The sequence below is a fragment of the Lynx rufus genome, unplaced genomic scaffold, assembly GCF_022079265.1.
Source record: "Lynx rufus isolate CCGP_SWC_20201006 ecotype Redwood Valley unplaced genomic scaffold, mLynRuf1.p SCAF_2, whole genome shotgun sequence".
NCBI classification, from domain to species: domain Eukaryota; kingdom Metazoa; phylum Chordata; class Mammalia; order Carnivora; family Felidae; genus Lynx; species Lynx rufus.
This window is the reverse complement of record NW_025814834.1, coordinates 173,842,259-173,870,085: the sequence shown is the minus strand read 5'-3', so window position 1 is coordinate 173,870,085 and position 27,827 is coordinate 173,842,259. Positions and strand designations below refer to the sequence as shown.

The following is a 27,827-nucleotide window of genomic DNA, read 5'->3' as shown; positions in this document are numbered from 1 at the left end:
AGGGATGCCCTCTCTTAGGGAGACCCAGACGGGGCATTGGCCTTTATATTCAGAGCATAGTTGATGTGGTTGCCAGTTGCACTGGGAACAAGAGGGATACAGGGGTATAAGTTCCAAAGGGAGTGGTAAAAATAAGAAAGAAAAGAAAAGGGAAGGGAAGGGAAGGGAAGAAGGGAAGGGAAGAAAAAAAAGAAAGAAAGAAAAAGAAAAAAGAAAAGAGAAGAAAAGAAAAGAAAAAAAGGACATCCTGGAAACTCCCACTGAATCATCAGGTGAAGGTAAGAAGCTGAAACATTAACATGAGCTGCCCTTTCTCACACACCTGAGGATAACCAAGTTATTGGGGCTTATGTGTCCCCCTGCACTGGCCTGTGAGCTCCTCTTTGGGCACCAACCCTCTTAGGACCTTGTTCTCTGCACCTAAACGGTTCCTGGCACATGTGGGTGCTCGATAAATGAATAAATGCATAAACACAAGCTGTTTGTCTGCACAGAGGTGACTGGTAGAACTAAAAATGTCTCAGAAGTACCTCACTTGGGGGTCAGTCTATGATACGTGTGAATGTGCCTTTATTTAGGTAATGTCGAAGACTTTAAAATGTGCCATGGTCAGTAAGGGTTAAGAAAGTCCTGCCTGATACCTAACGACTTGCTTTTTAGTTTTTTATCGCACACACAATACGAATAGCCGCACACCTTCGTTTTGGATTGTAGCTCAAGCTTAGAAACCTTTTGCAAATTTTCAGCGTTGTTACAGACCATTTCCCGTAGGGTCCCTTAGGGGAAGCCAATTGCGTCCTAGTTTAGAAATGCCCATTGTTCAGCGGGGCCACAGTACACATGCTTTCAAAATTCAAGGGCATAGTTACAAATAATTACCATCAAAGGATTTAAAATGAAGGACATTGTCGCTAAATAAGAAACTAATGACTGAGCAGAGCTGTGTAATGTAATTATACTTAAGATGGGCCTTCTGATGAATCACAGAGGAATCTTTGTGCTGCCTTGTGTCTCCATAAATGCACTTAACTGCTATTGACAGTAATAGGAGAGAGTCAAATATAAAAAGCTTTTTTTTTTCCTTTTCCAGTTTCTAGAGGGAGTTAGAAAGAAAAAGTACATTTTTAAAAAGGATGCTTTGCCCAGTACCTCTGAATACTTGACAATTATATGAAATTATTAAACAAAAGTCACTTAAATGAAAACCAAGCCCACTGCTAATAAATTCAGGTTTCTCTGTCATTAACAACCCCCTGAATCTTATGGTCAGTTTCCATTCTGCACAGCAAATCTCTTAAACTTACATATTAAGTGTTTCTATGAACCTAATTTTTATTTACTTAATTCATGCCTGAAGCCTTCATTAGAAGTGTTTTCTTATTAAAATCAGGGGTGAGCCTGGCTCCCTGCTGTACAATTTTAACACATTTGAAAGGGAAAATGTTTTATTGATTAATATCTGATACTTAGGCAAAGCCAATAGTGATGCCTTCCCTTTGAATATTTCTTGACGGTTTTCATCTTGATTGCACATACATCATCCCAGCTACTCCTCATAATAAATTGGGTGAGGGAGGCCTGAGAGGGAGTACAATCTCACTCTACAAGACACAAAAACCATGGCTCCAAGAGTATAAGCAACTGGCCTAAGATTGTGTAGCTGAAACACGGAGGCGGTACCACTCCACTGCCTCTCCCTAAATAAATTCAATTAGCTTATTTGTGCAACAGAGGATGATTCATTAGTTTGCTAATTGCTCTCTCCTCCATGGTTCCCTTCTTTAGCAGATGTATAAATATCTAGGAGGCCCCTTCTGATGCTCATTGGTTGATGAACGTACTGTGTTATTTCTGTTGGCAAGCACAGTGGTAAAGTGAGAAGGCCTTGAGCCCTGGAGTCACCGAGTTCTTCTTCAGATCACTGCTTCACTACTTACTAATTGACATGGTATGTGAACTCACGCAAGCCAGTTAACCTCCGAGTCTCTGTGTCGTATCCTAGAAAGTGGGAGAAAAGAAAATCTGCCTCATGGCTGATGTGAGGAATAAACGGGATGATGTTTCGAAGTGCCTGGCACCGTGCCTGATGTAAAATAGAAGTGCAACAAGTATGAATTTTTCTCCTCATCCAATCCATTTTTATATTATCAAGTTTCCAGAAGCGTTGCTTCCGGTCAAGTTGAACAACTTAATGTTCGTTTTCTGTGGGTAAATCTTCTGTGTTCTGTCATCAACCACCAACTATTATTGAGCTCTTACTATGTCAGGAGATCTGGAATAGTCCCTGTGGACGCACAATGGGGCTTCCCATTGAGCATCAGGTTCAAGAGAGGGGACAGTCATCCAAAGAGATTTCACAGAAATTTTGAACCAGGTGGCCAATGAGCACCAGAGTTGATAGGCCTGACAAGAGGTCCAAGGATGCCAGTAACATAGGTCTGTCTGGAAAGGCTCATCTAGAAATGATGAAAGCTGACATCTGTCCAGCCTTGCCTTTCTGGAATCTGCAAAGCCATAGGTACTAAAAGTCTTCTGCCTGAAGATTCAGCTCTGCTCCATCTTTGAGGAAACCCATGCTGAGGCAGGCCATATATATCCAGTTCAGACCAGTCCTACCTCCCGTGGCCCGTGGGTCTGGAATTCATCTTTTTGCCATTGGCTAACTGGGCACCTGGAGCCTCACCAAATCATAGGCTTCTCCCCTAAAGTATAAATACATGTTTGTCTAATCTGGCACAATCCCTTGAAATTGTGCAATTATCTTTTGCTCGTCACAAAGCAAGATAAGTGTTGACTCTTCTCACATGGTTCACTACGTTATTCCTAAACCATTTGTCAAAGACCGTGCCTCACATTACATTTCATTCCACCTGTAATCCTTCTGTGCTCAGGCCTTGTTTACTTATTCTCTCTTTTCTGCCCTCGCTACTTCCTTCAAATTTGACTTCTGAAACTCTCGTTGGCTTTCCTTCAACCATAGGTTGGTTAAATTCTCCTTCCTGCTTCCCTGACCTAAAATCATCTTTCCCATCCCACTTGGCTCCAGAAAATCCTGTCTCTAAGTTAAGCCATATGGAAAGCTTATCTCCCCTGCACTTAGCAAATAGAAACCAAGGCTGAGTGTCTCATTGGCCCTCCAGTTTTCCTCTTCGGGCTAGTGTCCTGCCTTGAATTTTAGGCTGCTTGGATAGAGTCCAGATACGTTATCTAACATTTAGCAAATGCCAAATCCAGTTCCCTGTAATTCTCTAGCCACCAACCTAGGCCTTACTTTTGCCCAGACAAACTTCCCAGAAAGGATCTAAGGTACTTAGGTATACTTTCTGACTAGACACTTCTATTGCTATGCCAACCATTCTGATGTGAGTAATAGCAATTAACGGTGTTCTGTTTCCTATTCCTGGCCCCCTTATAACCAGTTGTGTTCAATGAGCTGTGAGAAATGGTGGGTGTTATTCCTGGACCAAGTTTTCTTGTCATCAGTGCACAAATCCCCAGAGCTTTCTTTTCTGCTACAGTACAACTCGCAGTTTTCCAGATGGGGATTCTCTCTCAGCCTGGGGTCCAGAGTGAGGATGACTGGTACCCAACTAGCCAACAATGAACATGTAGCTTGAGTGAGGCATAAACTTTTGTTGTGGAAAACACTGATATTTTAAGGTTGTTTCTTACCTCAGCATAATCTATCCTTACTGATACACTCCGTACTGTTTGAGCCACACTGACCCATATGAGGCTGACTTTGCCATGATCAGAACAGCAGGCTCAGTCTTGCGTAGGGAAAGACTTATTGCTCAATTAATCCCCTTGGTCTGTGCTCTGAACAACCAACCCATCATGCTTCCTTTTCAAGCATGCCCTGAATGATCAATCTCCCAGGAAATCAGCAGGACACCCTCTTACCTTACTCCAAGCCGGGATTTCCCAATAGCAGCTTACATGATGTTTATTTCCTTTATAAGAAATATAGAGACTGGCCGTCATCAAGTCAACTTGCAGATTCAATCACTGCATCAAAGATCCAAGTGCTTTTTCCTTCTCTTCCCCTAGCCTTGACCTAAAGTGCGTGACTTTCTGATTGCAAGATGCTGCAACCTTTAGAGGCATCTATTTTTCAGGTAACAGCATCCAAGGCATAATAAGACCTTCTCTGTATGCCATCTTTTTTCCCCTTAGGTCTCACTAGCCAGATTGTGCATTGCTGCCATTAGGGACTGCCAAGACTGGCCTGGAGACCTCATGATGCACCGAGACTGGGCCTGCTGCTATTCCAGTGAAATCAGGTTCTGTCATAACAGGTTTTCCTTGGGAGAAAAGAGCCATGGTCAACTAAGTTTGGGACACAGTGAGTTAAACAGGCTTTGTTATTACACAATATCTTAGAATAGTCTTTTGATATGCTATGTACCCTGTGAATCTCCAAGAGAGAGACAAAGTTAAAGTTGTGAAGCATATATCCCAGACTTATTCCATCAAAGTCTTGTACAGAGCATCTCATTGTACTCATATAGAACCACCCCAGTAATTTGGACCCTAATTAACCAAGAGTTCATAATGTTTTGACCAGAATTGTATGAATGTTTTCTTTCATGTTAACTGTGACTAGGAGGTTTATTCAGCAAATTAATGGCTACTAAATGAAATTTGGTTGTTTTACCTAATTATAGAAACAAAATGCTATTCACTACTTTACTATGTCAATTTACTATATTCACTGCTTTATCAAATAATGTCTTCCAAATGAATGTTACTAATTATCAATGTCTATGCTAGTCATTAAAAATAGGCTCAAAGAAGACTTCAATTTAGAAACACATTTTAAGAAGTCTTTCAGTTAAATTATCCTTTCAGTTAAATTAAATTGTGGCTCTAGGAACGCCTGAGTGGCTCAGTCGGTTAGGTGTCTGACTTCGGCTCAGGTCATCATCTCACGGTTTGTGGGTTCAAGCCCCGCATTGGGCTCTGTGCTGACAGCTCAGAGCCTAGAGCCTGCTTCAGATTCTGTGGCTCCCTCTCTTTCTTCCCCTCCCCCACTCATTTTCTGTCTCTCTCTCTCTCTGTTTCAAAAATAAACAAACATTAAAAAAAAAAATTGTGGGTCTAAAAGCACCGTAGATCAAACCATTGGGATAGCAAATGTCAACTACTAATGATCCTGCATTTCTTTCTGATTTTTTCAAAGCTAGTATTTCCATTTATTCCAACTTTTAAGTCTTCCTCCCCTCTATTATATACTGCACGTAGAAAACTCCCTACCCACATATAGCAGGCTGGAAACATCTCCTTCATCCTTCTTACATCCCCTCCCTGCTCACTCTAACCCCAAACCACATAGGCACACAGACAGCACCGACCACCTTAACATTATGTTTAAGTCTTCGGCCAAAAAGAGTCAAACGTTCTCCCCTTGAGACTAAGCAAATATCAGAGGATAATAGATCTAACATTGGCTGTTTTGTGACACATGGAGTTTTTAATACTAAATTCCATGAGTTGGATTAAAGGTATTGCTGGTTAAATCCCAACATTGTATAGAAATTTTAATATCACCCTTTTGACAATATGCTTCTAAGATTTTAGGTGGTTATACTTTAATGATTTTAAAAGACATTTTGGCATATGCTACAAGATAAAAACTTGTTACAATTAGAAAAGATTTCAGGAAACCATAAAGAGTTATGCTAATAGCAAACACATGTTTATCTTTTGTGCAAATGTGCATTTTCCTTTTTGACATCTATGTAGTAATTTTTAAAGTATGATTTCAGAAACATATGGCTTGGCTGTTCCACACAGGTGTTATATGGTGCCGCAGAACATATTGTGCTTATAGATATTCAAGCATATGCTTCAGTCCTACTCTTCTTACAACAAACACTTCATAGACTTCCTGCTATTTATGTCAGGAACATGCATTTGGCCTTGATATCACCTGTTCTTTTTAATACAGGGGCTTACCAGGAAACTTCTGGGAGGTTATAAAATCTACAGGAAATAAATACAATGTTGACTTTGTCTTAAAGGTGATTGAGTTGGTAAGGAAGTGGTTAAAAAAATCCTTTATGCCTATAAATGTAGCATGAGATAACAATGTGTTCCCCTTTCAAACCTTGCCTTATTATTTTCCTCTCCCCACAACCCTTTTGCATTTATATAAAAACTTAACTCGGTGTTTTAAAAATCATTAGTTCTCAGACTATACTTTCATCACAACCTTCATTTTCAAGAATATGACAGTCCATCTACCAATAAGAATAAGTAATAATAATAGTAGCTGACATTGGCTAAGTGCTATCAGGTCATATTAAGACAACACTAGAGTCAACATGAAGTGTTTTCCACTGGCCAAAGATAGGACAATTTTTGCATGAAAAGAGTTAATGATTACAATGGATTAACATACATATATCAAAAATATGAACATCCATGAGTGGTCCCTAAATATAAACATGACTTAATTTATACTTCCCTCTAGATAACTGCAACATACGGTACCTAGGATTATATTTATGCAAATATATTCGGCCAAATCCTTCCACCCTGGACCTGAATCTAGGGTGATACCAAACTTTAATTACTGGTTTTAGGGAAACAGAGGTCCATGTTTCTCAGCAAAGAGGAAGAAGAATGGATAGTCTTCTCACATTTGTAGAGTACACAGGATCGTAAGAATGTTACCTTCATTAGGGTTCTCTAGAGAAGCAGAGCCAATAGTATATATAGATGTAGACAAAGATATATTCATATATATACATATACATGTATATAGACATGCATACATAAATGTATATGTATATATAAAGATATGTATTGTAAGGAATTGGCTTACATAATTATGGAGGCTGAGAAGTCCCACAATCTGCTCTCTGCCAGCTGGAGACTCAGGAAATTTCATGATATATTCTAGATGGAGGACCAAGAGAGCCCAGGGGGAGAGCAAGAGAAAGCAATGCCCCAGCTCACTCAGTCCAGCAGGGATCAAATACTGCCTCTGCCTTTTTTTGTTCTATTCAGGCCCTTAAGAGATTAGATGATGCCCACCCACATTGAGAGGGCAATCTGCTTTTCTCAGTCTACAGATCCATTCTCATCCAAAAACACCCGCTCAGACACACCAGGAAATAATGTTTAACCAAATTATCTGGGCATCCCATGGCCCTGTTAAGTTGACACATAAATTAACCATCACATCATGCAAATTCAGATCCACGGTTCCTCTGTTCTAGTGATTTTTCACTCCCTGATGCGTATTAGAATTCCCTAGTGAGCTTGGACTCCACCTCCAGAGACTTTGAGTGAATTGCTCTGTGACATGGCCTATCATTGTTATGTTTGAAAAAAACTCCTGAAGCAATTCTAAAGTGTAGCTGGCGTTAAGAACCATTGCAGTCTAACTATGGATCCAACCTCATGCTGTCTCCGGAAGGGGGCTGGAATAAGAGAGAATATCCTTTGGGAAATATACTTAAAAACACCATCACCAACAGTAACAAGCCACTAAATGCCAGACATAGCATATCAGACAGTATCACTTACTTAGCCCTCTAAAAAAAACACTGCAAGAGACATACTATTATCTGTCTTTTTACAGATAAATACGCTGAAGCACAAAGTTAAATAAATGACCCATGGTCACAGAGCTAGTAAATAGTGAGGCCAAGATTCAGACCAGGTCTGCATGAATGCAAAACCCATTTTTCATAACATCACACTTCAGATACATTTTCTTTCTGACTCTTAGCTAAAAATGATCTGCTGTCTAGACTCTGCAGATAACTGCTCAGTATCAGCCTGTGGTGATAAAGATGTTCATTATTCTTCATCAAATAGCCACCTGTGAGGAAGTGAATACTGCTAGATTTATTTTTATAGGTTATGGAAGAAGGCATTTATGATTGTGACTTATTTGGGAATATAGCATAAGATTACTGGTTCTTCAGAATCATTAAATGGTAGCATTTTAAATACATGGTACCTCATGGTCATGTTTTAAAATCAAGTATACATTTTAGGGGCACCTGGGTGGCTCAGTCAGTTAAGTGTCTGACTCTTGATTTCAGCTCAAGTCATGATCTCACAGTTCGTGGGTTTGAGCCCCACAAGGGACTTTGTGCTGACACTGTGGAGAAGCCTGCTTGGGATTCTCTCTCCCTTTCTCCTGCCCCTCCTCTGCTCTCACTCGTTCACGTTCTCTGTCAAAAGAAATAAACCAACGTTTAAAAAATAAAAGTAAAGTATACATTTTAAGTACAGTAGTCAATATTTGATAGACATAAACTATTACTTTCAATAGGGAATCTAGAATTTCTATATAGGGATTTCATAGGGGGCTCAATATGGTGGAAAGGAGAGCCTAGCAGGCTTGTCCTAAACCTATTTTTGCAGAGCCTTCTCCATAAGAATGAGAAAATGTCACATGTTCAGATCAAAGAATTGAGGGGGAAAGCTGGTGGAAGTTGTAGAGAAGCTAAAGCTCCCTCACCCTAGAAAAACTTGTCACTGCTGCTGTCCCTTAGACAGGCGAGGATGTTTATTAACCATCTGATTGGGGTTTACACTATAAGCTGTAGTGTGCCTTTATAATTGAACGTTTTTACTATTCCTCTCCTCCTTTAAAAGAAATCTCTTGGATTTCCCATAAATGTTCACGTCTTCCACTCTAAGAGTCTAGGTTTGTTTGTTTGTTTTAATTTTTTTAAGTATTTTATTTTTGAGAGAGAGAAAGAGAGCAAACAGGGGAGGGGCATAGAGAAAGTGAAACGGGATCTGAAGCAGGCTCCATGCTAACAGCAGAGAGCCCGATGTGGGGCTCGAACTCACAAATGGTGAGATCAAGCCAAAGTCGGATGCTTAACCACCTGAGTCACCCAGGCGCCCCTCTCAGAGTCCAATTACACCTGACAGCCTCTGAGCCAACTGTTTGCTTCTGTCCCTCTTTCCTTTACTCAAGCCTGACTATGGCTGCCAGCCTCATCACCAGCTCTCCCATCCTGTCTTTCATTTGGTTTCCTATTTTCAAGGATAAAATAAAGTAAAAGGAAGACCATGGTGAGGTCCTAAATGGGGTTGTAGAAGGAGAGTCCTTCATCAAAGTGGTGGATGTATGAGAAGCTGGAAGACAATGCCAGAATGATGTCCTAGGAGAGACACCAAGGTTCAGGGTAGGATAGCTGGCCAACCCACGTCTTATCCCCGAGAGCTAGGTGAGGAATAGACGGGAGAGATGAAGGTCCAAATAAGGAGGACTGAGAGCAAGGGACTCAAGTGGAGGGTGGCTGAAATGAATACCAGAGACAAAATGCTGGTGATAGTAGCATTTTGTTTTGTATGGAGACCCAGCCTGAATAAGCCAGATTTTACAGAACTTAGAATGGTATGGATACCCCTGGTTTGGCTCCAATTCCCTGGCATACTTCTGAGCAGGGGAGGCTCTTCAGCCCACATAACCCGTGATGGACCTGTCACTGGATCTGTTGTTGTGTCTGGGATTCTGAAACCCCCCACCCCCTCCATCAAATTTGTTAGTTCTGTGTGGGACTGCCCAGAAGGCGTGGTGTGTGGGTAATCCTAAACAGGCTGTCACCAGTACCTCCTTCTAAACTTCAAAATATCCTGAAGCCCAGGCAAGTTCACAGCACACTGACTATGTAATTGATGCTTAGGGACACAACCAGTATCTGTCTGTGGTAGCCCTGGAAAACCTTCTCCAGGGTTCCAGTCGGTCTGGAAAACAGGGAGTTGCATCATGCCTTTTGTTTCTGTCAGAATCTAACCAGAACATGGAAGCCACCTGAGCGTTCCTAAGAGGGATTTCAAAACCGGGGGTAAGTTACGTAGGTAATAGAGGAACTGAGAGCCAACTAGAAGACAGTGAGGCAACCCAGAGAATAATTACAGAAGGAAGCTGCTAAGACCCTAGACCAGAGGGACAGAAGAAAAGGTGGTGTTACTGGCCCTTGGCCAAAAGCTGAGACCGTGGCAGGACTGTTTGTAGAAGAGATGTGGCTGCTGCTAGAATTGCTGCCCAAGACTGAGAGGGAAGGAGAGAAAACCTCTGGCCTCTCCCTTACTCTCCAGTCTCCCACCAGTGTGTCCCCTTGGTCACATTCAGCTGAAACCAGCTGAAGTAGGAGGCTGAGAAGTGCAGCATGCACGGGTCAGACCCCTGCAAACACGCAGCAGAGCGGGGAAGAGTGGAGAACTTAAGGAAGGGCGGTGTGCCCAGAGAGGCTAACTGCTCCTCTTTGTTGGCCAGTCAGACACACTTCCGTGTCAACTTTGCTCCATGCTTCAGCCACAGCTTAGCCTTACACTTCTTGCCATCCTGATGCCAACCATCTATGGTGCCTCACGGAGCCCCATTCCATTCATCCTACTCCATCCCCTGAACCTCTTCTCCAAACTCTTTCTGATGTCGAGGGAACTGTGACTCACTCTTAGCCAAACAAAAACAAAAAGGAAAACCTCCCATCATTCATTCTCTCAGTCAGTGTTGATACATTAAATGGGAATTACGTCAGTGATAACTTGCACTGCTGTACATCTTTTACACATATTACATTTTTTAATGTTTACTTATTTTTGAGGCAGAGAGAGACAGAGCATGAGCGGGGGAGGGGCAGAGAGAGAGGGGGACACAGAATCTGAGGCAGGCTCCAGGCTCTGAGCCATCAGCACAGAGCCCGACGCGGGGTTCGAACTCATCAACCGCGAGATCGTGACCTGAGCCGAAGTCGGACACCCAACCGACTGAGCCACCCAGGCGCCCCCATGTTTTACACATATTAAGGCCTCCGATTCTCCAACCACTTTGCATTCTTTTTTAGATGAGAAAGCTGAGACATGGAATGCTTACAAAACTTGCTGACAGCAAGGCCCACCAGTGTTAGAGCCAGGAATCAAACATGCAGCCAGGCCCCAGAACCCAAAGTTTTATCCAGCACACGCCCCTGTTCTCGAAATGGGCATACAGTGGTGATCACAACAGGAGACTCCTGCTAACAGAGCAGATGTTTTTAAAATACCTTTTTTGAAACAGTTTTGAAATAATTTTAGTTTGCAGGAGAGTTGTAGACAATACAGAAATTTCCCTCTTTGTCCCCTAGTGCTAATATCTTACACAACCATAACATATTTATCATTACTAAGCAATCCACATTGGTGCAATAATATTAACTGTGTTGTAATAGACAATATCATGATCGCATCTGGTCTCTTGCAGTCTGTGACAGTTTCTCAGGTCATGTTTTACATGACCTTGACACCTTTGAAAATTCATGGTCAGGTATTTTGTAGGAAGTCCCTTGGCATGGGTTTGTCTGATATTTTCTCCTAATAGGCTGGTGTTATAGATTTTTTGGATGGGTTAAAGGGTGGAGCGTCTTTTTCATCACATCATGTCAAGGATGCATGCTATAAATGTGATTTATCACTGGTGATACTAACCTTAATCTCTTAGTTGAGGGACTGCATGTCAGATTTCTTGACTGTAAAGTTCCTATATTTGTGTTTTCATACTCTGTTAGTTAGAAGTGAGTGACTAAATCTAGCCCACATTCAAGGTGAGAGGAATACAGTTCTACCTCCTGGAGGTGCATTTATTTTCTGTAATTGTCCTGTAAGAAACATTTGTTCCTCCTCTGATTATTTACTCGGTCCTTTATATAAGTATGAATTCATGGGTGTTGATTTTATTCTTTAAGTTATAATCCAATAGTCATTACTTCTTTTCTGGTTCAAACCATCCCAGCTTTGGTCTTTGGGAGTTCTTGCAGGTTGACCACTGTGTCTTTTTCATGAATCACCATTTTTTAAAGCATTTCCTTGCTTCCTGTCACTGCAAGATGCTCCAGACTCATCTTGCATTTTCTCTGCCCCAGCCCTAGAATCAACCATTTCTCCAAGGAGCCCTGGCTCCATTAATTGGAGAAAGGTATTAGAAACCAAGATCTGGAGCTAGATGTACTTCTAGGCCTTCAGTAGAAAGAGCTAGAAAATATGTGTATGGGTGTATACTAACCCATGTGTATACTTTAAGGAAATAAAAGTACAAATAGGTTGTTTCTAGTGCCAGAAACAATGAAAAATGCCAGATACCATGTAAAAGAGTTGTCGGTGTGATTTAGCACAAATGGAGTGAGGTGGAGGCCAGTGTGGTCTTCTCTGCAGAAGGAATACTTAAAATCTATTAAATGAATAGAAATTAGCCAGGTGGAAGGGTGAGAAGAGAGTACTTCCAGTAGAAGGAGCAGCATCTGAAGAAGCACTGAGTAGGAAGAACTCAACACATTCGACCAATTGGTACAGACCCATCATGGTGAGAGCAGAGGAATTCAGGGAAAATGCAAATGAGCAGAAGCTGGGTCATGTAGGGCCTTGAAGGCCATGGTAAAAGTTCCCGATTTTTTCATGAATACAATGGATTGACATCAAAGGGTTTTAAGTAGAGAAGAGAGATGCATCCTTTTTCCACAGAAATGTAGGGCCATGTGAGGTAGGAATCACCTTCCTTAGCAACCGCGCCACACCTCCTATAAGCTTTTCTCTGGGGGCAGTCATCCTCCGGAAGATTTGCACCTGGTCCACACCATAGCCTTACTTTCTGGGCTTTGAATTTCACCAAGTCCTCATCTACAACATACACTCCTATGAGGGATAATGTTTCTCTATTTTTTACCTAGTTGCTAAAAAGCTCACGACTATGTTTTCTACACAGTTATATTTTCCTGAGTTCGTAATAAATTATTCATAATAAAATATCTCTCCTCTCCTTCTCTTTCACTAATTAGTTACCTTTAGAGAATGCTGGGTTGTTCTTGTGGGGCTTTTTTTATTATTATCATAAATACCTGTACTTTCATTGCAAACAAATTGAAGATCTCCTTTGACATAAGGACGGTTACATACTTTGTAAGAATTAACAAAGATATAAAGAGACCCATCCTATTACTTGAAGCAGGAATTTTCTCCTTCACGCCACTACCAGCCTCACCCAGAGGATTCCAATCACATGGAACTCCTGAGGTTGTTCTGTTTCTCTGAACAGTTCTAATTACTGCAAAGTTATTAGATGTTTATTGATTGTTGTGCCAGATGAATAAACAATGGTCTGTTGTTAAATAATGAGGCGCTAGTTGTTTAAAAATGTTTATAGTGTCTTATGTAAAATCTAAATGTTTACCAAGTATAAAACACATTAAGAAAATAATTTTCTTATTAAAAAGCAAACTTTTAAATTGCACACATCAAATATGACTATAAAAATGAAAATAGAAGGTTCTATATCATCTATAGAATGCAATAAAGACAAATAATTATCCCCAGGGGAACACTGTTACAACCATTGCTTACTTCTGCTTTATTTGTCCTTTTCTCTTGTGATAATTATTCACTCCTTCGGACTAAGAGATGCTGACAGTTCACTAATAGCATGGTTGTTTTTGTTCCACACACCCTGTGGTTTCCTCTAATTTTAGTCCTAAGACAATGTATTCAATTATTTTCAGGTCCTAAATTTGTTTCAATGGTGTATCTGTCTGTTTAGATTAATGAGTCTCTAATTTAAGAAATCACACCAATTCTATTTTGATATTTCAAAACTGTACTGAGCACCATTTAACATGTTACGGAATTCTCACCTCTTCCCCCATACATAAATTTACGTTTGAAAGTCAAGCCAGGAGAGCGCTGGTAGTTGGTCTCAAGACTTGGGTATGATGGCACCTCTACACATACCACATAATAATTGTGACTGAACTTAGACAAATCAATCAATCCCCACTCCCCGTGTTTAACATAGAGTTGGTAATCATTCCTATACCTCGTTCATCGGGTTGTTATGTGGTTCAAATGGAATAATGGCTGGAAAACTGTTTTCTTTGTGTACCATAAAGTTCTTGTGAATTCTCAGTCATAGTATATGAATATGCATTCATATCTAAAGCACTGAACACACACTAAGTGCCAGGCCCAATGTCCATGCCAAAAATGTACAGATGTTTGAGCAGAAGATGATGATGATGATGTCGACGAGGATGATGATGATAACGACCAAAGTTGCATAGGGTTAAAAATATGTGTAATAGTTCTTAATATCAATATAACAACTTCAGAATATTATAATGGAGATATGGCATTTTGTCTATTAAATCTCTTACATTTATGTTTTGGTCATTTAAAGAAATAAGTTTATTGTAAATTTGTCATGGGTTATTATATGCTGAATATTAACCGTGTAATTGAAACTCTGGAATTGCAAATAGGATATAATTTATGATTCTATTATTTCTAGGAAAAAGTGAGAAATTGGTTAATTTTTTATTTAACTGGTGAATTCTATCAGGTTTTCTGTTGAGTTCCCAGTGTTTTCTCTGATCAGCTCTTCCTATTTTAGACTGACAGTGGGCCCAGGCAGAGTTTCAGTACAAATTGTCCTAGGGAAAGACTTTTGCGACCTTGTATATCATCTGTTTTTTTAGGATTTTATTTGAGAGTCAGAAGCATAAGTGGCAATAAGGACTCTGAGAGCAAGAGAAATGTGAGCTGACCATAATTATCACACGGACAGCAAGATACTAAGGTAATATGCTGAGTTCACACAATTAGTCAACAGATACTGACGAAATATTTGCCATTCACCAAGCACAATGTCCGATATTGTGTTGTACACAGAGAGACAAACAACAGATATTTTTGAATCAGTAATAAATGATGAACACCAATGACTATGACACCATTGGGTCAGTGGACCCTACCAGAGCTTGTCTAGTTCTGAAGGCTAGAACATGAATATCTTGTCTGGCAAAGTGTGCATCATGATATCTGCTACACAGGACTACAAAGAAATATAATGAAGTGATACGTGGGAAAGCAACCTTTAAAATGCAAACACATCATCAACGTGCTCATTGTTCATCTTTGAAACAAATAGAGGAGTGGAAAGAGCATGGAAAAGAACAACATCAAGGAAGGTTCTCATTACAAGGGGTCAGAATCCTTGGGGCACCTGGGTGGCTCAGTCTGTTAGGCGTCCAACTTCATTTCAGGTCCTGATCTTGCAGTTTGTGAGTTCGAGCCCCTCATCGGGCTCTGTGCTGACAGCTCAGAGCCTGGAGGCTGCTTCAGATTCTGTGTCTCCCTATCTCTCTGCCCCTCCTCCGCTCATGCTCTCTCTCTCTCTCTCTCTCTCTTTCTCTCTCCCTCAAAAATAATAAACATTAAAAAAATGTTTTTTAAAAGAAGGGGTCAGGGGCGCCTGGGTGGCGCAGTCGGTTAAGCGTCCGACTTCAGCCAGGTCACGATCTCGCGGTCCGTGAGTTCGAGCCCCGCGTCAGGCTCTGGGCTGATGGCTCAGAGCCTGGAGCCTGTTTCCGATTCTGTGTCTCCCTCTCTCTCTGACCCTCCCCCGTTCATGCTCTGTCTCTCTCTGTCTCAAAAATAAATAAATAAACGTTGAAAAAAAAATTAAAAAAAAAAAAAGAAGGGGTCAGAATCCTGAACACTTTATTAATTTAATTCTCAGACACATAAAATAACAGAATGTATCTGAGAAGCGGAAATAACCACATCTGTGTCAATGTTAAAGTCTCATAAACTTGAGGGAGAGACTTGGGGGAGAACTCATAAACTTGGGGGAGAAAGAGAAAATGTTTAGGCTACCAGCTTAAGTAAAGGCATTGTCATTCGTCATGATCAAAGCTCGCAAGCCAATGCACCTGAGTTTCACACAACAGCATGGAAATTGAACAATTTGGTTAAAGAACGTGTTGATGATGCCAGTCAGTGAATTTGGATAGATTTCCCCACAGACTCAAACTCTTGTTTTGATTCTACATTTACATACACAGAGAGGATATATGTGTTAAAAAGAAATTTGTTAGAGCTTTGTTTGGGGGTTATGAGATAATATATATGAAAACACATATCTACAAATACTTACAGAACTCTAAGAAACTACTATGATCAGTAATATTTTTACAGTTATATTGCTCTATGCCATCATAATGTTATGGGCATGGCTTCTTAAATAATGGTCCTTTGAGAGCTTTTGCTAAATGGTCTTGAATGGAATCCAAGTCTTGAATTGCTTAAATGAATTCCACTCTCTCCTGAATGGCATAATGCTGCTTCAGGATGTTAGTTAATGGAATTGTGACCCTACAACTTTAGTGGAGCTAACTCTGTTAATAAGGCCAAATAGGCCTTTATCTAGGATGATAAAAAAACAAATAGCACAGCACTTTTTTTTAATAACCATTGAGATATCCTTGGAATAATGCCACAAAGTTGAGCCTGGAGAAGAAAAATTAATTATTTGGAGAGAGAATACGTTCACATAGTTGCTCATCCTGCCTTTTACTAAGGTATTTGCAGTGTGGAAAGCAGTCAGACTACACTGATTCTCATCACATGCAGTGAGCTTGAGTAAAAGGCTTTTAGGATGTCTGCTATTAAACACGGAAGCCACTCTCTCCATAGGGCATTTCCAAATTAAATATCTTGCAGTATTATCAGTTAATTTACCAGTCATATTACAGTAAACACTGCAAATAGGTTTCAGTTGCCCTGTCAGTACTAACTGATTGGTAGTGGCTGTGGGGGGCACTTTGTTGAATAAAACTGTGATGGTAAAATCAAACTCGAAAGCAAAGATCACGGGTGTTTGTGTGTGTGAGGGGTGGAGATGAGGGGTTGGCAGTCTCTATACACTGAGTCATGCCTTGGATTAGGGAAAAGGCTGATTTAGCACAGGCCCGTGGTTACATACTCATTTCTTCATTTTTTACCTCTTCAAAAAAATGGAAGAAGATATTTAATACAAAAAGATAAAGAAATCAGGGAAAAAGGAAAGTAAGATCAAATAATAAGAGAAGGCCACTAGGAAATGCAAGCCATAAAATCCCACAACCCTTAGCAAACGGGGCTTAAAATTTGACTCTGGACTTCCTAGTAGCTAAATTAAAAATGGGAATCACAATTGTTTGTAAACTCCACATTGTCAAAAATGTAAGGCAGGTCCAATAGAGAAAGTATAAGACAGACATTTTGGTAAAAAAAAGAACAGATGTGGAACCAGAAGGCAGGAATTTAACTCCTATTTAGTAGTCGTGTGACTTTCAGCAAATTACTTACACTTGACTACCTCGATGTCTTCTTCTGTAAAATTTGGATACCACTGCTTCATGAATTGTTTCGAAATTAAATTCTAAAGTGAGTATGCTCTTTATTTTTCTTTTGGTCACCTGAATCGATTCCCCTCACTTCTCTGCTTCCCAGGAGTTGACCCTGCAAACTGCATCATCCAGGATCTTTTTGCCCTCTGGCTTCCAGCGTGGTTCAGTCGACAACAGGTAACCTCTCCCCACCACCGCAATGCCAAGAGCCTAATGGTAGCTCCCTCTATAACTACAGCTTCTGATGGGCAGCAGCCTTCCATAGCACTGGCTCATGCCAGTCTCCCAAAATATTGCTGCCTCCCCTCACCTAAGAGTAGTAACAGCTTCTGGATGCCTGGCGCCTCTCATCACTTGTTGGTTTCCTCAACTGCACCCATACTTCTAGAAATAGTCTATTAAATTCTCATCAGAATCCAATAGGAGAATGTACAGTATTCTGTTTCTGGCCAGGCCCCTGACTGATAAAATAAATATTTATAATAAGGTAGAGAGGGAGGGAATAGAGTCCCAGTTTTGAGCCCCTACTATAGGCCAAGCACAGGCACTGTTTATAAAGATATTCAATAACTGCTGATAAATCTGAACAAAGGGGTATGAGAGAGGATTAAAAAAAAAACAGATGTCACAAGAATTTGAGACACAGGAATCAGATCCTTTCCATAAGATGACCCCCTTTCCCTAATATGGAATGTGAACAGAAGAAAGAAACTCAGGATTGATTTAGTCTGAACAACAACAAAATGCTAGCATGTATTAAGATGTAAAATATCGTTCTCAGTTTTAATGCAATTCAAAGAGAAACGATGTGGCAAGTGCATGATTTTTCTCTCTGCCATTTAATATAGTTGGGTATATAGTGGACGCGAGTGGGTATAACATCATTAATGGAATGACTAGTATTCTCAAATGCCTAACCACTTTTTGGAATGATTTACAATTTTCTTTTTTTTAATGTTTGTTTATTTTTGAGACAGAGTGTGAACAGGAGAGGGGCAGGGAGAGAGAGGGAGACACAGAATCTGAAGCAGGTTTCGGGTTCTGAGCTGTCAGCACAGAGCCTGACATGGGGCTCAAACTCACAGACTGTGAGATCATGACCTGAGTCAAAGTCGGATGCTTAACCAACTGAACCACTCAGAAACTCTTCTTTTTTTTAATTTTTAAAAATCTATTTATTTTTAGAGAGAGAAATCACAGGTGGGGGACAGGCACAGAGAAAGGGAGAGAGAATCCTAAGTAGGCTCTGTGCTTAGCACTGAACCCATTGCATAATTTTCAAAAAAATGTGTCAACAGAAAATAAATATTTTGCCACCTTTTCACATACAAACAAGGGGGTCAATTGAAGAATGACTAAAACAATAAAGGAAACAGTGCCCCCAAAATGTATTGTTCGTGGGGTCTAGCACAGACACAACAAAAGGTTTGTGGGCATCCAGTAAATTCGGTTATTATTCCCAGAAACCACCAAAGTCAGCTCATCCCACGCATTTCTCTTAATAAACTATCCTACATGTGACTTGATCAGGAGAGGCCCTCTTCCTCAGATCCTCTTTATTGGTGTGTGTGTGTGTGTGTGTGTGTGTGTGTGTGTATATTATATACCTATGTATATAATATATATCTATATATATTTTTCTCTTTTGATGAATGTTTTTTATAGGAGAGCAAAGAGGTCTTAGATCCTTTGTGTACAAGGTGTCTCCATAACCAGACAGATCTTGTATAAAATAACCACAGTGTAGGGGAGAACTCACAAAGAAAAAGACTCATAAAGTAAAACACTTTGCTTTTTTTTTTTTTTGCCATTTTCATCCTGTTTTGATTTTCAACATGTGTAAATCATTCTGTTGCTATAAAACTTATTAAATGAAGTAGAAGAGCCAAGACCAAAAATGTAATAATGAAGCAATGTTTTAATCCTTTACAATTTTTTGGCATGATCAGCTCGATTATACTTGATATACACTTAAGGGTTTTGTGTTTCAGAGGGAACTTTTCTTAACACTGTTCATGTGTCCCAGATGTGACCTAGTTTCATTCTGGGAAATAGATGCTGAGTGTTGCACAGGCAAGTGAAACAGACATGGGTATTTTAGGAGCCATTAACGCAGTATGCTTACAGGAACCAAATATGAAATTCCAGCTGGCCAGTGAAAACCTTTCTTGAGCATGTACTATGTGCTGAGCACAGAAATGTAAAAACAAAGGACAGGTCCTGATTTTGAGGAGCTCATAGACTAGTTAAGAGAGATGATAAACATGTCACATTGTAAGAGAAAACAAATGTAAAAATAAAACCAAAGCATAATATGTTCAGATATCAGAAGGTTGAGGGTAGAGAAGCATTATATACTATGTAGCCTTTTTTTTTTTTTTCCTGTTTTAGGAGTGTTAAGGGGATGCTTCATAGAGGAGGTGGAATTAGAGCAAATTCTGAAATTTTAATTCCAGTTTGCAAATTCCCTTCAATTAAGTCATGCCCTCTTTATGGACAAATGTCCACTTGGATCAGCGAGAAAACAGATGGAAAATTACCAGCCCAAGTCTGGGCATAAAATAGAAGTATTAAATGTTTCCTCTTCTGTATTTTTTTTAATTGAGGTAAAATAATTTGCAACTATTAACACTTTCTAATTCCAAAAGGCCTTCATCATTCCACAAAGAATCACTACACCCATTGAACAGTCATTGGCCATTCCCCTCTCCCCACAGCACCTTGCAACCACAAATCGGCCTTCCGTGTCTATGGCCTTTAGTGTCTTGCTTCCTTCGCACAGCATAATGTTTCAAGGTTCCTCCATGTTGTAGTATGAATCAGTACTTTATTCCTGATGAATATCCCATTGAATATGTATGCCACATTTTATTTATGCATTCATCTCTTGGTGGACACTGGGTTGTTTCCACATTTTGGCTATTGTAAATAGTGCCACTATAAACATTCGCACATAATTTTTTTTTTTATTTAAAACTTGTCTATATGATATATTCATGTCATCCGTGACTAGAGATAGCTTGGCCTCGTCCTTTCCAATTTGGAATGTCTTTTCTTTCTTTTTTCATCCTTGTCGCTCTGGCTAGAACTTCCAGTACAATGGTGAATAGAAGTGTCAGGAGCAGACATCCTTGTCTTGTTTCTGATCTTAGAGAAAGCTTTCAGTCTCTCACACTGAGTGGGATTTTCATAGATGCACTTTATCACGTTGAAGAAGTTGCCTTTATTCCTACTTTTCTGAGTATTTTTATCATGAAAGATTATTGAATTTTGTCAAATGCTTTTTCTGCATCAATTGTGATGATTGTGTGGCTTTTTCCCTTTTGTCTATTAATATGGTAAAATATATTGATTGTTTTTCCTATGCTGGACCATCCTTGCATTCCTGGGATAGATTCCACATGGGTATGGGATATAGTCCTTTAAATATGCTGTTAGATTCGGTTTGCTTGTATTTTGTTAGGGACTTTTGCACCTATATTCATAAGGGATATTGCCCTACCATTTTATTTTCTTGTGATGTCTTTGTCTGGTTTTCATATCAGGGCAATACTGGCTTCATAGAATAAAGTGTTCCCTCCTTCTATTTTTTGGAAGACTTTCAGAAGGATTGGTTTTATATCTTAAAACAAACAGTAAGCTCTACCAGTGAAGCCATCAAGTCTTGAGCTTTTCTTTGTTGGAGGCGTTTGATTATTGATTCAATCTCCTTATTTTAGGTCTATTTAGATTTTCTATTTTTCTTCTTGAGTCAGTTTTGATAGTTGATGTGTGTGTAGTCTGTGTGTTTTGAGGAATTTGTCTATTTCATCTAGGTTATCCAATTTGTTGATATATAAGTGTCCATTGATTGATGAATAGATAAAGAAGATGTGATTGATACATGCATATATGTATATATTTGTATATACAATGGAATATTATTCAGCCATAAAAAGAACGAGATATTGCCATTTTCAACGACATGGATAGAACTAAAGAGTATTATGCTAAGCGAAATAAGTCAGCTAGAGAAAGACATATACTATATGATTTCACTCATATGTGGAACTTAAGAAACAACAACAACAAAAAATGAGCAAAGGGAAAAAAAGAGAGAGGGGGGAAACCAAGAAGCAAATTCTTAACTATAGAGAGCAGACTGATGGTTACCAGAGGGGAGGTAAATGGAGGGATAGGGGAAGTGGGGGATGAGGATTTAGAAGTGCACCTGTCGGGTGAACAGCAGGCTTGTGTGGAAGTGTTGAATCACTACATTGTACATTTGGAACCAATATTACACTGTGTTTACTAACTGGAATTTAAATTAAAACTAAGAAAAAAAAAAAGAATACACTTCCAGGCTTTGCTGGCAATGGCCCAGGTGTAAAAGAGCATGGTATAATTGCATGTGGCCTGAAATGGCAGTTCTATGTGAGATCATTACGTGTCAGCTGTGTGTGTACTCTAGGGGCTGTGTGTGGTTAACAAAATGATGTAAAATATCACCTTAAAAATGTTAATAGTATTCTCTCATAATAATTTTATTTCTATAAAGTCAACAGCAATGTCCCATTTCATTTTTTACCTTAGTAGTTTGAGTTTTATTCCCCCCTTAATTAGTAGAGCTAAACAGTAGAGTTTGGTAATTTTGTTACCTTTTCAAAGAACCAACTTTTTATTTCATTTATTCTGTTTCTATTTTCTTTTTTGTTTTTGATTTTTTTAATGTTTATTTATTCTTGAAAGAGAGATAGAGTACGAGTGCGAGTGGGAGAGAGGCAGAGAGACACAGAATCAGAAGGAGGCTCTAGGATCTGAGCTGTCCGCACGGAGCCCGACGTGGGGCTCAAACTCACGAACCATGAGATCATGACCTGAGCCAAAGTTGGACGCTTACCTGACTGAGCCACCCAGGCGTCGCTTCTTTTTCTATTTTCTATTTCATTTATCTCTATTCAGATCTTTACTGCTTTCTTCCTTCTGCTGCTTTCGGTTTAGTTTGCTCTTTCTTTTCTAGTTGCTTGGGAAGGTTATATTATTGATACAAGATTTTTCTTTCCTTAAAATGTAGGCATTTAGAGCCATAAATTTCCCTCTGAGCAAGCACTGTTTAACTGAATCACTTAAGTTTTGGTGTTGTGTTTCCTTAATTCTTCTCACAGTATGTTCTAATTTTCTGTGACTTCTCTTTTGACCCATTCATTGTTTAAGAATGTGTTTAATTTCCACATATTTGTGAATTTGCCAGCTCTCCTGTTCTTTTTTTTCTTCCTTCCTCCTTCTGTCCCTCTCTCTATTCTTCCAAAAGGATTTGTGTGTGTGTTTACGCATGTGTAGTAAGAACATTAAACATGAAATCTACTCTCTTAAAAATTTTTAAGTGCAGACTACAGTATCGTTAACTATAGGCACAGTGTTGTACAGCAGATCTCTAGAACTTATTGGTCTTGCATAACTGAAACTTTGTACCCATTAAACAGCAACTCCCCATTTTACCCTTTGTCCAGCCCTTGGCAACCACCATTCTACTCTCTGTTTCTAAGAGTCTATTTTAGATACCTCATGTAAGTAGAATCAGGCAGTATGTCCTGTGACTGGCTTAATTCACTCAGCATAATGTCCTTTAGGCTTATCCATGTTGTCACATATGGCGGGATTTCCTTCTTTTTAAAGCTGAATAATATTCCATTGTATGTATACACCACATTCGTCTGTTGATGGACATTTAGGTTGCTTCTATATGTTGGCTGTTGAAATAATGCTGTGATGAATGTGGGAGTGCATATATCTCATTGAAGTCTTAATCTCAATACCTTTGGATATATACTTGCTAGATCAGATGGTGATTCTAATCTTAATTTCTTTGAGGAAACTCCATAATGTTTTCCACAGGGGCTGCACCATTTTGTATTTTACATGTACGAACAGTGTACAAGGGCTCCAGTTTCTCCATATTCTTAGGAACATTTGTTATTTGTTTAACATAATAGACATCCTAACAGATGTGAGTGATATCTCGTTGTGATTTTGACATGCATTTCTCAGATGATTAGTGATGTTGAGAATCTTTTCATAAATCTGTTGGCTACGGTACACCGTCTCTATAGAAATGTCAACTCAATTGGGGCGCCTGGGTGGCTCAGTCGGTTAAGCGGCCAACTTCGGCTCAGGTCATGATCTTGTGGTCCATGAGTTCGAGCCCCGCGTCGGGCTCTGTGCTGACAGCTCAGAGCCTGGAGGCTGTTTCAGATTCTGTGTCTCCCTCTCTCTGACCCTCCCCTGTTCATGCTCTGTCTCTCTCTGTCTCAAAAATAAGTAAAACGTTAAAAAAAAAATTTAAAAAAAGAAATGTCAACTCAAGTTCTTTGCCTATTTTTTAATGAAGTTATTTATTTATTTATTTATTTATTTATTTATTTATTTATTTTTGCTGCTGATTTGTAGGAATTCCTTACACGTATTGGCTATTAATCCCTTATCAGCTATATCATTTTAAACTATTTTTCTCATTCTTGGTTTGCCTTCTCACTCTATTGACTGCCTCCTTTGCTATGCAGAAGCTTTTTAGTTTAATTGCTTTTGTAATTTTCCTTGTGTTGCTTGTGCTTTTGGAATCATATGCAAGAAATCATTGCCAAACACAGATTTCATGAGCTTCTCCTCTGTTTTCTTCTAGTAGTTTACTACTTCTAGTAGTTTATTTCTAATTTTGTTCTATTGTGGTCAGAGGAAATGCTTTGTATGGCTTCAGTCTTTTAAAATGTATTGAGATTTATTTTATGGCCTAAGGTGTGGTCTTTTCTGGAGAATGTTTCATGGGCACTTGAGAAGAATGTATATTCTGCTGTTGGGTAGAGTGTTCGATATATATCTCTTAGATCTTGGTGGCTTATAGTGTTGTTCAAGTCTTCTGTTTCCTTGTTGATCTTCTGTCTCATCGTTGTATCCATTATTGAAAGTGGAGTATATAAATGCCCTACTGTTATTGTTGAGCTTTCTATTTTTTTCTTTGTCAATTTTTGCTTCACATATTTTGGGACTTGGTTTTTGTGTTTATAATTGGTATATCTTCTTGATAGGTTTTTTAGTCATTATGTAATGTCCTTCTTTGTTTGTTGTAACATTTTTTTCTTAAACTCTATTTTGTCTGATATTAATATAGCCAATCCAGCTGTCTTTTGGTGAGTATTTGCATGGAGTATATTTCACATCCTTTAATTGTCACCTTAGCTTTCTTTGAATCAAAAGTGAGCCTCTTGTGGATAGCATGTGACTGAATCATGTTTTTTACTCCATTCTCCCATTATTTGCCTTTTGGTTGGAGTTTTATTCCATTTACATTTAATGCAGTTACTGATAAAGAAGGACTTCTATTTGGCCATATATTTTTCACATGTCTTATATCTTTTCTTTTTCCTCATTTTCTCCATAACTGCCTTCTTTTGTGTTAAATATATATTTTCTATCATACCATGTTGATTCCTTTCTCATTTTTGCTACACATTTTTAAGTGATTTTCTTAGTGGTTTACCACCTAATTATAGGATTACAATTAAAAATTTAATTTATAGAGATATAGTTTGAATGAGAAAAAAGTTAGTTTCAATTATATATAAAAGTTTTCTTCTATACAATTCCATCCTTCCCTTTATGTTGTTATTGTCACAGATTATATTTTTATACATTGTGAGCCCATCAACATAGATTTATAATTATCTTACAGTTTTTTTTTTAAATCATATAAGAAAACTAAGGAATTCCAAATTAAAATACTGATAGATATTTACCTATGCAGTGACCTTTATTGCTCCTTCTATGTCTTTTCCTTCCCTTCACCCCTTCACTTTTCACTGATCCTTTTGTTCCTTCCCTCCATGTTCTTTCTTTTCTTTAGAACATTGGTAGGAAAAAAGAGAAAGTTGTATTTTATTATTATTTTAAATTGAGAAGCTTATAATATCCTTGGTGATTGATCCTTTCTCTCATCTTTGACACTCACATGATCTGTTACAACTATTCTCTGTGTGGTTTATTTGACTTTTTTATGTGCAAGTCCAGCACCCCTAATTACAAGGTAAGCATAGTGAGGGTAGAGATTCTGCCTTATATTTCTCCACATTTCCAATGTGAAAGGAAATGTCCTATTCATAGAATGCACTTAAAATGTGGTTGTTGATGTTGCCCTAGATATCCTGATTCCTTTTTCAGGCAGGCAAACTATTATTATCCCCATTTATAGTGAGAAACTGGGAACCAAGAGAGTTCAGGAACCTTACCAAGGTAATAAGAAGAAGGGGGAGAAAAACATGTTTTTCTGGGCTTTGTACCCAAGGTTGTTTTTCAGGCAGCTTGCCTCAGTTCTCCCTTACAAGCCCGCAACAAGCTTTCCCACCGCTAGCACTAACTTCTGGCAATAGGTAATACTTGTAAAGAATAATCCAACCGAGACAGCATTCAATTTGAGATGCTTATCTGTTATTTTTAATCAACACCGAAAGCAAATGAAATATAATTGTTTCCCACAGACTTCCTGAGTCTGAGCTGTAGAAACACTTGAAGGTATTTTTTCAACCAAAGGACAATGTTTGTGAGGGTTGCTGCACATGTAAGTCACAATGAGTAAGTTCAAGTGAAATAGGAAGGCAGCATGTTCACAGCTTGCCTTTCCCAACCCTTGAAGAGGTTGAACTTTGTCTTCTCAGCTCATGGACCTCCTTGTTTGGCTTGCAAAATGGCATGGTGTAGGAGAAGGTACAGAGGTTTCTAGGATTAAATTAAAAAGGGGGTTTGTTCTGGGATATCTGCCATACACATGGCAACTTTGAGCAGGTTACTTCCTCAGTTGCAGAAATAAGGATTTATGTGAGAATGAATTTATGCCATGTGTGATGGTGCCTGGGAAAGAAAAAAATTGTCACCAGCCTTCTTTTATTCCCTCTCACTCCTCCATTGTCCAGTGTTGTCATTCCCTGGGCTTCCTATCCTTTATAAAGTACATGGAGTAATAAATACTTTCACCCTAAAGTATAATAAATGACTAGTAGGTTCAATATTAAATTTTTACAGAAATGTCCTTATTTAACAGGGAACTAAAATCTAATGTCTGAGGAATGAAATTATAATTATAAAATAGAACCTGGTTTGGTTACAGAAATTCAGCCGTACTAAACATCATTCCTCACAAAATAGAGCCAAGGTCTCTTAGAGAAATGGATGATTCCAGGATAGGGACAGGAAAACACCAAGGAAATCTGGAACATCTTGTCCCAGGAAGCATAGAAGGGGAGGGATGCAGAAAGGACAAGAGACCAACTTGAAGGTGTTCCCACTGGCTGAAATCGGGACAGTTTGATGATTAAAATGAATAGTGACAAGAATGGATTATATCACATTGAATAAAAATAAATGCATGAATCCATATTTACACTTAGAAAAATAAAGGCGGGTATGGACAGAAGAGGAAAACTTTTTTTTATTATAAAAAATAGAATAGTACCAACTAATAGATATAAAGGAATGACAGAAATAGAAAATCACCATCTTATGACCACCATAGCAATAATTAATTCAGGCAGTAATTAACATGGATGCTAAAAGCAGTGTGTGATAAACTTTTGAGGAATCATATATTCACACAGTCTCAAATTACTTACTAATTACAGTGGGAGAAATGTCTTTACAATAGAGAAATCTGATGGACACCATACTAACCAAATGATAAAATTTAACACCCCCCATAATTGGACAATCCAATACCATCTTCCTGCCAAAGTGATGCACTGAGCTCACAATATAATCTCTGCTAAACATGATCATGAAATAAATCTTATGAAGAAAAAATCTGACAAATCTTGATGGACTAGACTATTCAAAAATGTTGCTGTCATGAAATATCACAATGCATACATAGATGTGTGCGTGCATGCACCCAGCTGGGGAACGAACCTAGATTAGAGGAGATAAAAGAGATATGGCCATAAACACAAGGGATGATCCTTGACTCTGGATCCCAGAGGGAAAAAAAAGGGGGAGACGGGGGACAATTAGGCAAATGTAAAGAAGGATTGCAAATTAAATAATAATATTAAATTTAAATTTCCCGAGTATGATAATTATATATGGTTATCTTAAGAGAATGTCCTTATTCTTAGAAGATAGATGCTGAAACATGCAGAAGAATGAAACTAGACCACTTTCTTACACCATTCACAGAAATGAACTCAAAATGGATAAAGGACCTGAATGTGAGACAGGAAACCATCAAAACCCTAGAGGAGAAAGCAGGAAAAAAACCCCTCTGACCTCAGCCACAGCAATTTCTTACTTGACACATCCCCAAAGGCAAGGGAATTAAAAGCAAAAATGAACTATTGGGACCTCATGAAGATAAAAACTTCTGCTCTGCAAAGGAAACAGTCAACAAAACTAAAAGGCAGCCAACGCAATGGGAAAAGATATTTGCAAATGGCATATCGGACAAAGGGCTAGTATCCAAAATCTGTAAAGATCTCACCAAACTCCACATCTGAAAAACAAATAATCCAGTGAAGAAATGGGCAGAAGACATGAATAGACATTTCTCTAAAGAAGACATCCAGATGGCAAACAGACACATGAAAAGATGTTCAACGTCATTCCTCATCAGGGAAATACAAACCAAAACCACACTGAGAT

At 38.9% G+C, this 27,827-nt stretch overlaps 1 long non-coding RNA gene across 1 annotated transcript; it reads left to right on the top strand.

The window, feature by feature from the left end:
* The first annotated feature begins 177 nt into the window (after window positions 1-177).
* On the top strand, window positions 178-27,404 carry LOC124515528 (uncharacterized). The gene is made up of 5 exons (XR_006962832.1): window positions 178-1,948; window positions 4,177-4,345; window positions 14,478-14,578; window positions 17,275-17,348; window positions 27,366-27,404. It is a non-coding gene; the product is annotated as an uncharacterized LOC124515528 (long non-coding RNA).
* The last annotated feature ends 423 nt before the right edge of the window (window positions 27,405-27,827 follow it).